Source organism: Peromyscus eremicus, chromosome 2 (genome assembly GCF_949786415.1).
Source record: "Peromyscus eremicus chromosome 2, PerEre_H2_v1, whole genome shotgun sequence".
NCBI classification, from domain to species: Eukaryota; Metazoa; Chordata; class Mammalia; order Rodentia; family Cricetidae; genus Peromyscus; species Peromyscus eremicus.
The window spans coordinates 77,249,486-77,263,867 of NC_081417.1; positions in this window are offsets into that span (position 1 = coordinate 77,249,486).

Sequence of the window (14,382 nt, forward strand, 5' to 3'; positions counted from 1 at the left end):
GAGGTTGCAAGGGCAGAAGGCAGATATAAAGGGACAAAGATATGAGTGGGATTGAGGTGTACGATGTGAAATCCACAAAGAATAAAAAAAATGTGCTGTGTAGAAAAGTACTAACACTTTAATCCTATAATAAGCTTCCTGTAAATTCATTTCATGACTCACAGATTCCAGAACTTGGCTGTTTTGTTCTAAATCACTTAGACTATAAAGAAACTTCACTTTCACACAATCGGAAGTTGGCAAACTTTTTTTTAAAAATATTTTTATTTTATAATTAATTTAATTTTACATATCAGCCACTGAGTCCCCTGTCCTCCCTCCTCCCACCCCCTAGCCTTCCCCCTCAACCCACCACCCATTCCTACCTTCTCCAAGGCAAGGTCTACCCTGGGGAGTCAGCCAAGCCTGGTAGATTCACTTGAGGCAGGTCCAGTCCCCTCCTCCCTATACCAAGGCTGAGCAAAGTGTCTCAGCATAGACCCTAGGTTCCAAAAAGCCAACTCATGAGCCAGGACAGGTTCTGGTTCTATTACCTGGGGGCCTCCTAAAAAGTTCAAGCTAATCAACTGTCTCACTTATCCAGAGAGCCTGGTCCAGTTCTATGGGGGCTCCTCAGTTATTGGTTCACAGTTCATGTGTTTCTGCTAGTTTGGCTATTTGTCCCTGTGATTTTTTTCCAATCATGGTCTCAATATCTCTTGCTCATATAATCCCTCCTCTCTCTCTCTCTCTCTCTCTCTCTCTCTCTCTCTCTCTCTCTCTCTCTCCTCTCTCTCGCCGATTCTCTCGCCGATTGGACTCCTGGAGCTCCACCTGGGGCTTAGCCGTGGCTCTCTGCATCTGCTTCCATCAGTCACTGGATGAGAGTTCAAAAAAAACTTTTTTTTGTAAGTAGCAAATAATATTTTAGGCTTCATGGGCCACATAACATTTTATTGTAGCGCCATCTATGTGTTTACAGCTTTTAAAAAACTGTAAAAAAAATCAAAATTTTTTGCTAGCAAGCTGTACCAAAAAATAAATAAAAAAACAAAAAGCAATCAATTTATAATTTTCCAGAATTGAAACAAAACAAATCTGGCCCTGGCTTCTGTTTCTCAATTTCTCAGAGCAACAAGATCAACAAAAGATGTGAGAAATAGCTGTTTCTCCAATAAAAGAAAAATGAGGAATATCTTTGTTTGGGTTTTCCATAGCCCCAGTCCTGAGTTGATGGTCAAGTGGAGAGGCTGGTGGTTCTGGCTGGAGGGGTCGTGTGCACCTGTGCTAATGACCTTGGGCTTCCTTGACTGGGAAGACTGAACTGGGTCAACATGGTACTTTTGGTTGTGGGTGTGCTGCTATTTTCTTCTATAACAAATAGAAGTATTTCTGATGTCTTTGTCCAGTATCCCCACCCCCATTTTTTGCCCCCTGAAATGCTTTACTTATATTGCTCTCTAGACCCTGTTGACATTAGAATTTGGTACCTTCCTACTTTTGATTCTTCTGTCATTCCAACCAGGGTCTGGCAAACTGCAGCTTAAAACAAAACAAGCAAACACAAACAAAACCCCCCAATACAAAAACAAACTTCATGATTACAGACTGAAGGTCTTATCTTCATGAATTCTCCCTTCCTTTCTCTCAGTTTTCATTCAAAAAGGGAAGCAGATGTGATGCAGACTGAGCATCCTCTGAGCAAGGCCTTCCAGCCGCAGCCCTATGGATGCTTTGGACCATAGTTTTGCTATCACGCGGATGGGGGTGGGGACCTTGTTGGCATAGTAGGATATTCAACAGCACGGGGATGTTGGGCTCTACCTACTGGTGTCACTAGCATCCCAGAGTGGTGACAACTCTAAATGACTTCTGGGGGTGCAAACTTGTGCTGGCATTCAGCAACTACTGCTTCAAATGGAGGGCTGACTTCTAGGCATTGCTTCCATGGGGTTTGCCTTGCAAGTTCCTGGATTGTTTTGTTTCCTCACCATAAAATAAGGTGAAGTGATTAATGCGCAGCAGGTTTTGAAGCTTGATGCTGCTAGAGCTGATTTAGAATCCAAGCCCCGGCCACTTGTCACAGAGAGAGACAAAACTAAAGGAGATAGTTCAGAATTAACCTTCAGACCCAGCTAATTAATGACAAACGTCTGCCTCAGTCTCTGGTTACCGGAGGGTTGTGAGGCTGAGCCATGCTTCTGTCCTCCAGTGCTAAGACTTGCAGATTGTCACAGAATTGGCTGCCAAGCAGCTTGCCCAGCCCTAGGGCAAGGAGAGTACAGAGGAAGGCACACAGAAGCCTGTTTGTTCTCAACTAGGGTTTAAGCAGCATTAAAAGCCAGAAAACAGTCAAGTTTATAAAACCCATATCTGAAAAAAATGTTTGCTACATTAGTTCACAAACAGAGAACATTTCTAGTCTCAGACAAAATGGTCCAGTTAAGAACTTTTTAGAATAAGAGATGTCTGGGCACTCCCTTTGGACCTGGCTGGCTGCGTTGTTTCCCTAACATGTGCTCACACGCATTTTCCTAGACTCATTCCCGACATCGTCCTTGGAAACGTGAAAGTCGGAGACAGTCTGGGGAGAGTTCCCTTATGAGCAATTGGAGCCGTGTTTTGTTCTGCATTACTTTGTTTGCTATTTAAAAAATGGACACAGAGACACAATCCTGAGAGAAGTCCAGGATTTTAAAGACTTCTAAAGATGGCAAGAAAACCAGAGAGTGAGTGTGGGAAGGAAGAAGTAGAGAGATGAACGGGAGAAGGGAGCTGGTGAGAAGAAGAAGAAAAGAAGACAGAGTTACAATACAGTTGGTGAAGGAAAGAAAGAAGGAAGGAAGCAAGGAGAGAGGGGGAAGAAAAGAAAGAAAGAAAGAGAGACAGAAAGGAAGGAAGAAGGATAGAAGGGATTGTAGACAGAGAGAAACAAAGATTTACATGTAGGACTTTCAATGTGTGGAGATGAGGAGTGAATTCTCTTTAGTGTCCCAGTCCTTGCTATTCAAGTCCCACAGAGACCTTGATTCAAGGTGAAGCCCTCACTGGCATCAAGTGGGGGCTTGGTAGAAATTAGGACTTCAGACTCTACATCAGACCCACTGATGAAGAAAGGACCTGCATCCCGAGGTTGCATGCTACTCGTGTGCATGTTAATATTTTAAAACTGTGATTACCAAGATTCATTTCTAACTGAGGCTCTCTGTAGACCCGTGAATGAGCTACATCAGCATGGCTTGGGAACAGCACACATTCCCAGACCCCACCCTGGACTTACTCAGAACCTTTGAGGGTGAGGCCCAGCAGCACATGCTTTAACAAGTCCTCTAGGGATTCTGTTGCATGCTCGAGTTTGAGCAGTATTGGTGTAGATTTAAACAAAACCTAACAAAACACAACTGGATTGATCTATGTCAGGAAGGTGCATGGCAGCTTCAACACCCCAAAGCTGTGGGGTGACAGTCAATATACTTAACCCCTTAGTGGCTTGGTGCTAATCAGCCAGGATGGGAAGTGCCTGCAACGCATCTGCTCAGTTTCTGCCAGGCATTAACCCTTTTGATTGTTGGATTTGGGAGAGAACCAGGATGTTCCCAAGGAGGGATTTGTTCAACCTCAGTGAGGTGGGACAAAGGGATAAAGTAGTGAGACCCAAGGCTATTGACCATCATGCATGATTTTGTGTGTGTGTGTGTGGGGGGGCACGTTACTATAGATCAAAGCCAGGGCCTTGACCATGCTAGACAAGGGCTCTGCCACTGAGCTATTACCCCCTCCTAGTTTTCTGCCATGTGTTTTAATAATTTATAACCTAGTATGGCTGTCTCTGTGTGTATTAGCTGAACAATGTGTGATATTGATAATGAATGTAACAAACAGCTGCTAGATAACAAGTTTTCAATATCAATACTCAAAAAAACGAGTGGTTTGTCAGAAAAATCAATGTGTTTGTGGGGCTGGAGAGATGGTTCAGTGGTTAAGAGCACTTGTTGCTCTTGCAGAGGCTCCTGGTTCAGTCCCCAGCACCCACCTTGTAGCTACATCCTTCTGTAATTCTAGTACCGTGGAACTGACTCCCTCTTCTAACCTCCTCGGTACGAAGCATGCATGTGACACACATGCATGCATGAAGGGGAAAAACTCATACACACAACATCAAGTACATTATTTTATTTTCAGAAAATAAATGTTTATTTAAAATTGTGTTTGTCTGGAAATCTAGGATTGAAATGGGCATCTCCATGGAGCTTGTTACTGTCGGTGATTCCTTTACTATCAGGAAAGAAAACTCTATTGTGTCCTCTGACCCAAGGCCAGGACAGGAAGGAGCTGTATTCACTGGCACAGGCTCAAGGAGCCAAGATAGCGGGGTTGTTGGGTAATTACACCTTTTGGGTAGTGTGTGAAAAAAAAGAAAAAAAGCAAACGCCAAGGACTTAAAGAAAGACCAAGACGGAAATGATGATTCGCCTGTTTCTCTCAGCCCCTGCTACGTGCATGAAGGGACGTGAGAGGATTTTTTTTTTTTTTTTTTTTTTTTTTTAACACGGGAGTGAAAAACTGTTCCAAGGGCAGATTTTCGACATGTGGATTCTTTACACTCTTGACAGAAAGTCATTTTTCCATTACATGCTTTAAAATATGTGACTATTTTGTGGTTCTTTATGTGTTCTTAAATTTTTCCTGGTGTCAAATGTAAATTTTAGTTTTCAAACTAAGCTATTGTAGAAAATGACTTAAATATCTATTATGACAAATATAAGATTAAAAATACATAAAAGATAAAGATGTACCTAACCATTAAATAACTAAAATACTACTCAGGCATGGTGACACTTTAGGAGCTGAGGCAGGAGGACTTTGAGTTTGAGGTCAGCTACACAGTAAGACTCTTTAGTACTTTTAAAATTAATTTTGTGGGTGAAGAAAGAAGGAAAAATTTTTTTCTTCAGCTAATTTACTATCAATTTTTCTCATTGCTTTGTAATAGTTCTCATAGAAACTACTAGAAGTCATGTGTGATGATGCAATCTTAAGGCTTTTCCAATGTGTCTATTCCTACCACAGATCCATGCTTATTTATTACATAATCAATTAAAATATAAAAGCTAGTACCATTACCTTTTCCTTTGTAAACTTTTCTTAGCTTCAAACAAAGTTATGAAAATCATTGATGTACAAAGAGGTATAAAATGAATCTGTCTATGGAAGATGATGTTGTTAAATGTTAACATAGAAATGTGAATTCTATGGAAGACAAATGTCTGAAAACTGAGCTCTCCCTGTGTAGGGTAAGAATGAGCTGAGCCGGGCGGTGGTGGCGCACGCCTTTAATCCCAGCACTCGGGAGGCAGAGCCAGGCGGATCTCTGTGAGTTCGAGGCCAGCCTGGGCTACCAAGTGAGTCCCAGGAAAGGCGCAAAGCTACACAGAGAAACCCTGTCTCGAAAAACCAAAAAAAAAAAAAAAAAAAAAAAAAAAGAATGAGCTGAGGTCTAAGAAAACTAGGATGAGCTAAAGAGACAGGTTTGGATTACAGAAGGGTTTCTAAGAAGGACTTTGACATTCATAAGCAACAAAGAAGGGTCTTTCAGTGTTCTTGAGTAGGAAAATTGAGGCAGCCCTGCCATGCTTCATAAAGGATGAGTATCATGATGATGCCATGCAGGCTAAAAGGAGACAGCTCAGATCCAGAAAGACGTGTTGGGAGCTGCAGAACTTTTTTTTTTTTTTATTTTCCAGAAAATGTATTTGATTTTGTGTGACGGAAAATGGTTGCTAACCACTCTTTTAGAAGACACAGGGATTCAAGCTGGGTGTGGTGATGCAGTGCCTGCAACATCAGCACTCTAGAGGCAGAGGCAGGAGGATGACCAGCAGTTCAAACAAGACCAAACAAAACAAAAGATACTGACTCTTCTGTAAATACTAGTGAAAGGTAATTTTCAGAAACAGACAACTTGAGCCCAATAAAAGACTGCCATTGGCAGCTAAACTTCACCAAGAGTAAGCATCCTGTGCTAAATTGTCAGTGCAGGGCAGTGGTCCATGGGATAGGAAGAACCATATGTTTTTTGCATCAGTTTCCCAGTTTCACTTGAAAAAAACTACGAGATGACCAGGGGCTGAGTTTCTTTCCAGTTCAAATGCTATGCTGATGTAGCTCGTTCCCGGGTCTACAGAGAGCCTCAGTTAGAAATGAATCTTGATAGTCGTTCTTTTAAACATCAGCATGCACACAAGTAACATGCAGCCTCAGGATGCAGGTCCTTTCTTCATCCGTGGGTCTGATGTAGAGTCTGAAGTCCTAATTTCTACCAAGCCCCCACTTGATGCCAGTGAGGGCTTCACCTTGAATCAAGGTCTCTGTGGGACTTGAATAGCAAGGACTGGGACACTAAAGAGAATTCACTCCTCATCTCCGCACATTGAAAGTCCTGCGTGTAAGTCTGTTTCTCTCTGTCTACAATCCCTTCCTGACCTTCCTTCTTTCATTGACTATATTTTAACTCTGTCTTCAGCCATATAGCAGAAGACAGTCTCCACCTCTAAAGGTAGAAATGACAGTATCCTCTGCGAATATTTATCAACTCTGTATGTATGTATACTTCAGGTATTTAAAGGACACAAAAGGGTCCAAGATCTCCACCATTGTCAGCCTTGCAGAAATAGTCCCTGATCAAAATGGGAATGTGGACAGGCACACACCTCTTTTTAAAATCAATCCCCAAGAAACGCTGTCTTCATCATTATCTCTCCATAGCTCCCAAGGTGGGATTTATCCATTCTTGGATGAGGAGTCCCAAAGCAGTTATTGCTCATTAGCTTTGCCATTTAGGTGGCCTTCGAGTAACTCCATCCCTCCAGGTCCTGGGAAGGAGGAGCTCCAACATGAACCTTCACATCCAAGGTCTCTGTCCTCTGTTGTGCAGTGTGCAGAAACAGGCCAAACTTCTCTCACCACACCCCTTTGGTCTCAGAATGTTGTCAAGGATGGTGCAACCTAGCTCATCAGGCTGTAAGGTGACTGACAGACACCAGCTCATCAGACTATAAGGAGACTGACACCAGCTTGTCAGACTGTAAGGTGACTGACAGACACCAGCTCGTCAGGCTGTAAGGTGACTGACACCAGCTCATCAGGCTGTAAGGTGACTGACAGACACCAGCTCATCAGACTGTAAGGTGACTGACAGACACCAGCTCATCAGGCTATAAGGTGACTGACACCAGCTCATCAGGCTGTAAGGTGACTGACACCAGCTCATCAGACTGTAAGGTGACTGACAGACACCAGCTCATCAGACTGTAAGGTGACTGACACCAACTTACTTTACCTCTGTGATGCCTAACTTCAGGGTGACCCCCAAAGCCAAAATTGCTCTCAGTTTCACAGTTTTCTTATTGGTGAAACGAGAGGCATAGATTCCTGTTGAAAGTTCTTCACAGTTGTAAAGTGTGACAAGAAAGTCACTGTGGTAGGTTTAGGCAAACTGCCTGATTGGTGCAGCCCAGTGCTGAAGAGGGACAGGAAGAAGGGATAGTTAATAAGGAGGTCCATACATATGTATTGCTTATAGCTAGAATGTATAATGCTGCTATAGAAGAACCATTAATAAACAGTGTGCACATAGGCTGGGGTGATGACTCAGTGGCATGAGGACATGAGTTTGGATCCCTGGAACCTACATAAAGGGCATTTGTCTGTGACATGAGCTGTGGGTCAGCCAGTCTAACAGAAAGGAAAACTTTGGGTTCAACGAGAGACTGGAAATCAAGGAAATAAACAAATAACTGGAGTAGTCGAGGAAAAACACCCAGGTGTAACCTTCTTGCCTCCACACATACCTGCACAGGTGAGTGTAACCACACAACACATACACATATGTGCACCGCACCCCAGATGTATACACACACCAAAAAATCCATTTTCTTAATGATATAAAAATTCATGGGGGATGAAAGTTTGAAACTGGAGTATATGGCCTCATACTTTAAATATTGGAGGCTACTATGCTGGAGTATTTAAGGCAGAAGTCATCAGCCTAATTATCATAGTTTGGTCATGTGATTAGACATCCCAGTTATGGAAGAGACCCAGTGTTCCCAGCTTCAGGTGAGCAGAGAGGGGGAAGACATTGATTGCTGTGGTGAGGAGGTTCCTGTTGAGAAGGACATTTATTCTTTCACGAATAAACAGAAATAAAATTAGTGGTAGGGTAGTGTGGGTACAAAGAAATTATTTTCTTTAAAAAATCCATTCATTTTACTTTTTTTGTGTATGAGTGTTTTGCCTGCATGTGTATATGTGTACTGCATGCTTACCTAGATATCAGAAGAGGGCATTGGATCCGCTGCAACAGGAATTATAGACAGCTGTGAGCTGCCATGTAGGTGCTGGGAATTCAACCTTGGTCCTCTAAAAGAAGGGTGGGTGCTCTTAACCACTGAGCCTTTTCCCCAGCCCCTTCCTTCTTTCTTTCCTTCCTTCCTTCCTTCCTTCCTTCCTTCCTTCTTTCCTTTCTTTTCCTTCCTTCCTTTCTTACTTACCTCCCTTGCTCCCCCCCTCTTCCTCCTCCTCCTCTTCTTCTGAGACAGAATCTCTATGTAGTCCTAGATGGCACTGGAACTCGATTTGTGGACCAGTCTGGCCTTGGACTCACAGAGATCCTTTGCCTCTGCCTCCCATTCACCACCATGGTACCTGGGGACAAACTCATTCTAAAGGAGGGAAAAAAAATAGAAGGGAGGCCGGGTGGTGGTGGCTCGTGCCTTTAATCCCAGGACTTGGGAGACAGGCACATCTCTGTGAGTTTGAGGCCAGCCTGATCTACAGAGCGAGATCCAGGACAGGCACCAAAACTACACAGAGAAACCCTGTCTTGAAAAAACAAAACAAAACAAACAAACAAACAAAAAATAAAGAGGAACAAAAAATTGTAGCTTACAAATAAGATCGGAATAGGTCAGGTTGGACCTCCAATTGTGCACAGCCAATTCTGCGTCTTATAACGACTAATGTGGCTATCACAAAACTTGCAACAACAGGAAAAGCAGATTGTCTGAGAATGAAAATAAAAAGTTAAAGGGCTTACTTTTCTTCAGGCATCTCACAAAAATGTTTGTAAAATATCATATATTCTATCATTTTGATTAAAATTACATACATATATTTAAAGAAAATTTAAAAACAGTGAAAAAATAATCTATCATCTAAATTGAGGAAAATGGTTGTCAACATGTCACTGGACTCCTTCCCAGCCTCTGTCTTTCAATTAGAGGATAGTCACTAAACGTGGAGTGTGCTCAGCAAAGAACAACGTGCTTTGAAAATACTTTTGAACCAGAGAAACATCTTTTCAGTCATTCATGTATTCTTCCTGACTGACACCCTGTACTAGGAACTGTGACTGAGTCGTGGGATAGAGAGGCACACAATTCCCCTCGTGGAGTGGCCTCTCCCCGTAAACCACTGAGCAAGGCAGCTGTCTCAGTCTCTCTGTCACTGTGACCAACACCCACTAAGAAGCATCCTTAATGGAGGAAGGGTTTATTTTGGCTCTTCAATAGCGGCGTGTAGCCCAGCTTGCTCACAGCCTGGTGAACCAGGATGCAGAAGATTTAGAGCCCGAACCAGAGAGAACTCTTACCCTCTGGCTCGACTCCACCAGCAAGGCCCCAAGTCCACAACCTTTTAAAACAACCCACCAACCATGAATTCTTCAAATACATGAGCCTGTGGGAGACATTTCGTAACAGCACTGTTCTCAGCAACCACACTCTGGTCTTCAGAAGATTTTTGTTTTGTTTTGTTTGACAAGTGCATTCTGGGAGGTATGGCCAGAACCTTTTTTTTTTTTTTTTTTAAACTGGGGAGAAACTTAGCCCCTGGTCATCTCAAGTGGTTTTTTCAAGTGAAATTAGGAAATTGATGCCAAGGATGCAAAGGACATATGGTTCTCCTTATCCAGTGGACCACTGCCCTGCACATCACTGACAAGACAGCACAGGATTCATACTCTTGGTGAAGTGTTAGTTGCCAATAGCAGTCCTGTTATTATTGGGCTCAGCTCAAGTTGCCTGTTTCTGCAAATTGCCTTTCACTAGCATTTTTAGAAGAGTCACATCTTTGTTTTGTTTGAACTCCTGGTCATCCTCCTGCTTCTGCCTCTGGAGGGCTGAGATTGAAGGCATTGTGTCACCACACTCAGCTTGAATCGCCTGGTCTTCTAAAAGAGTGGTTAGCAACCATTTTCTGTCATATAAAAGCAGCTAGAGACAATACACAGATAGGTATTTTATTTCTAAAAGCAGACACTGAACTGAATTTATCTCAGAGGCTTTGCTTTGACAGCCCACGTCCTAGAATAAGATACAGTTAGTCAAAAATAACAGAAATATCCAGAGAGACATAAGCAAGAAGTAGGAGAATCCCAGTGTATCAAGCAGGACACAGAATGGTTTTTTACCTCTGGATGCTTTGAGATGTTCTGGATTGGGATGTGTCCTACGTGATTCTGCAGATAAGACTGGGATGTGTCAGGTATCTCTATCATTCTAGGGCCACTTTAGTTGCAATCAGGTTTGCATACATATGTTAGCATACAAGCCCATGCACTTCATTATGGCATTTTCATACAAATGCTACCGCACATTGTCCTTACTCATGTGTGTCTCCACTGCCTGCCCCTTCCCCATTTCCACCTCTCGCTGGTCCCCAACCTCCCCCCAGATAGTCTTCCTTCTGCATTCACAGCACCTGCATGTTATTACCCTCTCTTCCACATGTCTTCCCTTAGGCTCTCTTCATCCCTCCTCATCCCCTCCCTACTTTCATGACCCCACCCCCACATACAGTTAAATCCAGAACCTTCGTCTCAGAGCAAACATGTACTATTTGTCATTTTGAGTCTGGCTTATTCACCTAACTTAATGATCTCCAGTTTCTTCCATTTTTTTCCCCCTGTAAATGTCATGATTTGCTGTCTTTATACCTGAAAATAATTGCACTGTGTACATGTGGCACATATTTTTTATCCACTATCAGTTGATGGGCATCTAGGCTGGTTCTGTGTCTTGGTTAGTGTGAATATTGCAGCAACAAACATGGTATACCAGTATTTGTGTGGGCCCTTGGGTATACAGCAAGGAGTGTCACAGGTTGGTCATATGGCAATTCTATTTTTGTATTTTGAGGAATCTCTGCACTGACTTCAATAGAGTACTGCCACTTTTCTATTGCCCTGATTATTAATCTGCCTTGAGGATTTTCACGTCAAGTGAATGCAATTTAAAGAGTTTGTGTCATTTTACGGAAAAAGCATATAACGCAGACTCCGTTGCTGGCTGCCTCTGTGGCAGAGAGAAAGCAAGCCATTTGACTTCTCATAGGTGGGTATTTTTCACTCACAGCTGTTTGTCTTAAGCTCTTTGCTCTTGAAATACTGGCACTCCCTGAGCTAAGCTGAGATGTTCCAATGAGATACACAGGTCAAGTGATCCTGCAGGGTGTGTCTTGGAGGATGAGATTAACTCAGTAGATGGCTCTTCTGGGTGTGACTGAGCACTATCCCGCTGCTGAGGGCATGAATGGTACATACATAGGTGGGGGACGGAGGACTTTCTCTGCCTCATTTTATACCTCATCTTTTCTTGACCTTGAACTATGAGTTGCCCTGTTTCTCATCCTGAGACTTAGGGTAAAAGACCAACTTGCTTGTTGTCCTTGAGTCTCAATCCTATGAGCCAGTTCAATAAAGCTACACACACACACACACACACACACACACACACACACACACACACACACGGCTCTCTTTCTCTGAAGAGTCTTGGCTAATCATTCCCTCATTAGCCCACATGGCTTTTATTTGCTCTGCAGTCAAATGTTGCCTACCCCAGAACCTATAAAGAACTATATAACTTAAATATTACTAGTCCATTTTGTTCCTCAAAAGGCACCATGGCCTCTGCCTACTCCAGACCTAAACATGTTTGACGGCTGTTACTCCATCAAGTAGGGTGATCTTACTGAGTTTTAAGGATCAAATGAGATTATCTATGGAAATGAGTCTGTTAGCCATGAACCACACTAAGCTACTAGTCACTGGGTGCTTATACTGGGGGATAAGGATGAATAGTTAAAAGAAAATAATATGGAACTCAGGTTACCTGGAGATCAGCTGCTTCTGCCTCCCAAGTGCTGAGACTAAAGGCGTGTACTACCATGCCTGGCTAAGCCTATTATCTTCCTGTCTTTCTTTCTTTCTTTCTTTCTTTCTTTCTTTCTTTCTTTCTTTCTTTCTTTCTTTCTTTCTTTCTTTCTTTCCTTCCTTCCTTCCTTCCTTCCTTCCTTCCTTCCTTCCTTCCTTCCTTTCTTTCTTTCTTTCTGTTTTTGAAGCTTCCTGATACAGTTTGAATGTGATGTGGCCCCCATAGGCTTTTGCATTTAATCACTTGGTCTCAAGCTGGTGGTGCTGTTTGGGAAAACTGTGGCGCCTTCAAGGGGTGGAGCTTCACTGGAGAAAGTGGGTCACTGGAGACAGGTCCTGAGGCTTTATAATTGGCCCCACTTTCTGTTACTGCCTCTACTTCCTCAGTACAGATACAATGTGACCATCCAGCCTCCTGCTTCTGCCTCCATGTCTTCCCTGCCTGCTGCCATATCTTCCCACCAGGATGGACTGTGTCTCCCTGGAACTGTGAGCCAGAATAACCCCTTTCTCCCAAGTTGCTGTTATCAGAGTATCTTATCATAGCAATGGGAAAGGAAATGAAGATGGCCCATTCCCCCTCCCCCCCACCTTTCCCTGAGATAGAATACAGCCCCTGCTAGTCAAGTGCTCCACCACCAACCTGCACTCCTGACCCTCTAACTCTTGCATGACCAATCTCCTGTGAAACCCTGCACGGTTGCCACTGCTGGTTTTCAACGTAATTCTGCCTTGACTGAATGTCATTGTGGTGGTTGGATGGCCCCATAGGCTTGTACAAATACTTGGTCCCCAGTCAGTGGAACTGTTTGGGAAGGCTTAGGAGGTGTGGCCTTGTTGGAGGAGGTGTGTCACTGGGGGCAGGCTCTGAGGTTTCAAAAGACTTGGGTCATTTCTAGTGTTCCCTCTTTGCCTTCTGCTTATGGGTCAAGGTGTGCGTTCTCAGCTATTCCTGCCACCATGCCTTTGCCATCCTGGACTCTACCCTCTGAAACCACAGGCACAATTAAACCCTTCCTTTTAGAAGTTGCCTTGGTCACGGTGTTTCAGAAAAGTAACCAAGACAGTTATTGTCTATTTTGAGAACTGTATCAGAGCCTGCTGGGTATGTGTAGGATGTGGAAAAGGCATGATCCGTGATTCCAAATTTGCTTAATATGAATAAATCTTGAACAAAACCACTTGTAGGAGTTTTCCTTGGCACTGGCATTGGTCACTCTCCTTATAATCTGGAGGCAGTCTACTTAAAAAAATATTTTTATTGATTCTTTGGGAATTTCATATCATATACCCTGGTCACACTCATTTTTGAGTCCTTCCATGTCCATCCCCCATCCTTGTGACCCCCCCCCCGGAAAATTTTAAATTTAAATTTAAAAAAAAGGGGGAAAAACAAGTCCAATTTGTGTTATCTGTATACTCACTGGAGTATGGTTAAACACCCAGTGGCCTGGCCCTTAAATAGAATTGAGTCCTTCCCCTCCAGCACCCCTGTAAGAAGTCATCAATAGTGGAGAGCTACACTTTAGCATCCTTACCATAGTTTTTAAAGAGGTTTTTTTTTTTTTCCCATGGCTTCCTGTTTTGGATGTTACTTTTTTGGAGGGGAGGGGAGAGTGGATGGAATGAGGGTGGGGGTTGTCACAGAAGCCTTCCACGTGCCTCTTTCTCAGCTGTGCATCTGCAGTCATTGGTATCACTGCAAAAGTAGCTTCCTTGTTCTTCACAGTCAGCGGGAGCATGGGTCATGGGCTTCTTCATGTTTTCTGGTGACAGCACAGACCATGAACACTGCTCTCATTTGCTTTAGGACCATGGATCCAGACAAGGGTCTCAGAGGCAGCCCAGGCCACAGACATCAATATGGTCTCAGGCGGCAGTGCAGGCCACTCACATCAATGTGGTCCCCAGAGGTAGCATGGTCCTTGGACATCAACATGGCCTCAGGCTGCAGCACAGATCATGGACATCCACATAGTGTTCAATGGCAATATGGGCCATGGACACCAACACAGATTGTAGCAGACTTTCTTGGACTATCAGCCCCCAAATCATGACACAGAGACTTATTATTAGTTATGAATGCTCAGTGTTAGTTTAGGCTTGTCCCATTAGCCCTTATATTAACCTATTTATCCTCATCTACATTTTTCCTCAGGGCTTTTCATCTTTCTTTCATTCTGTATGTC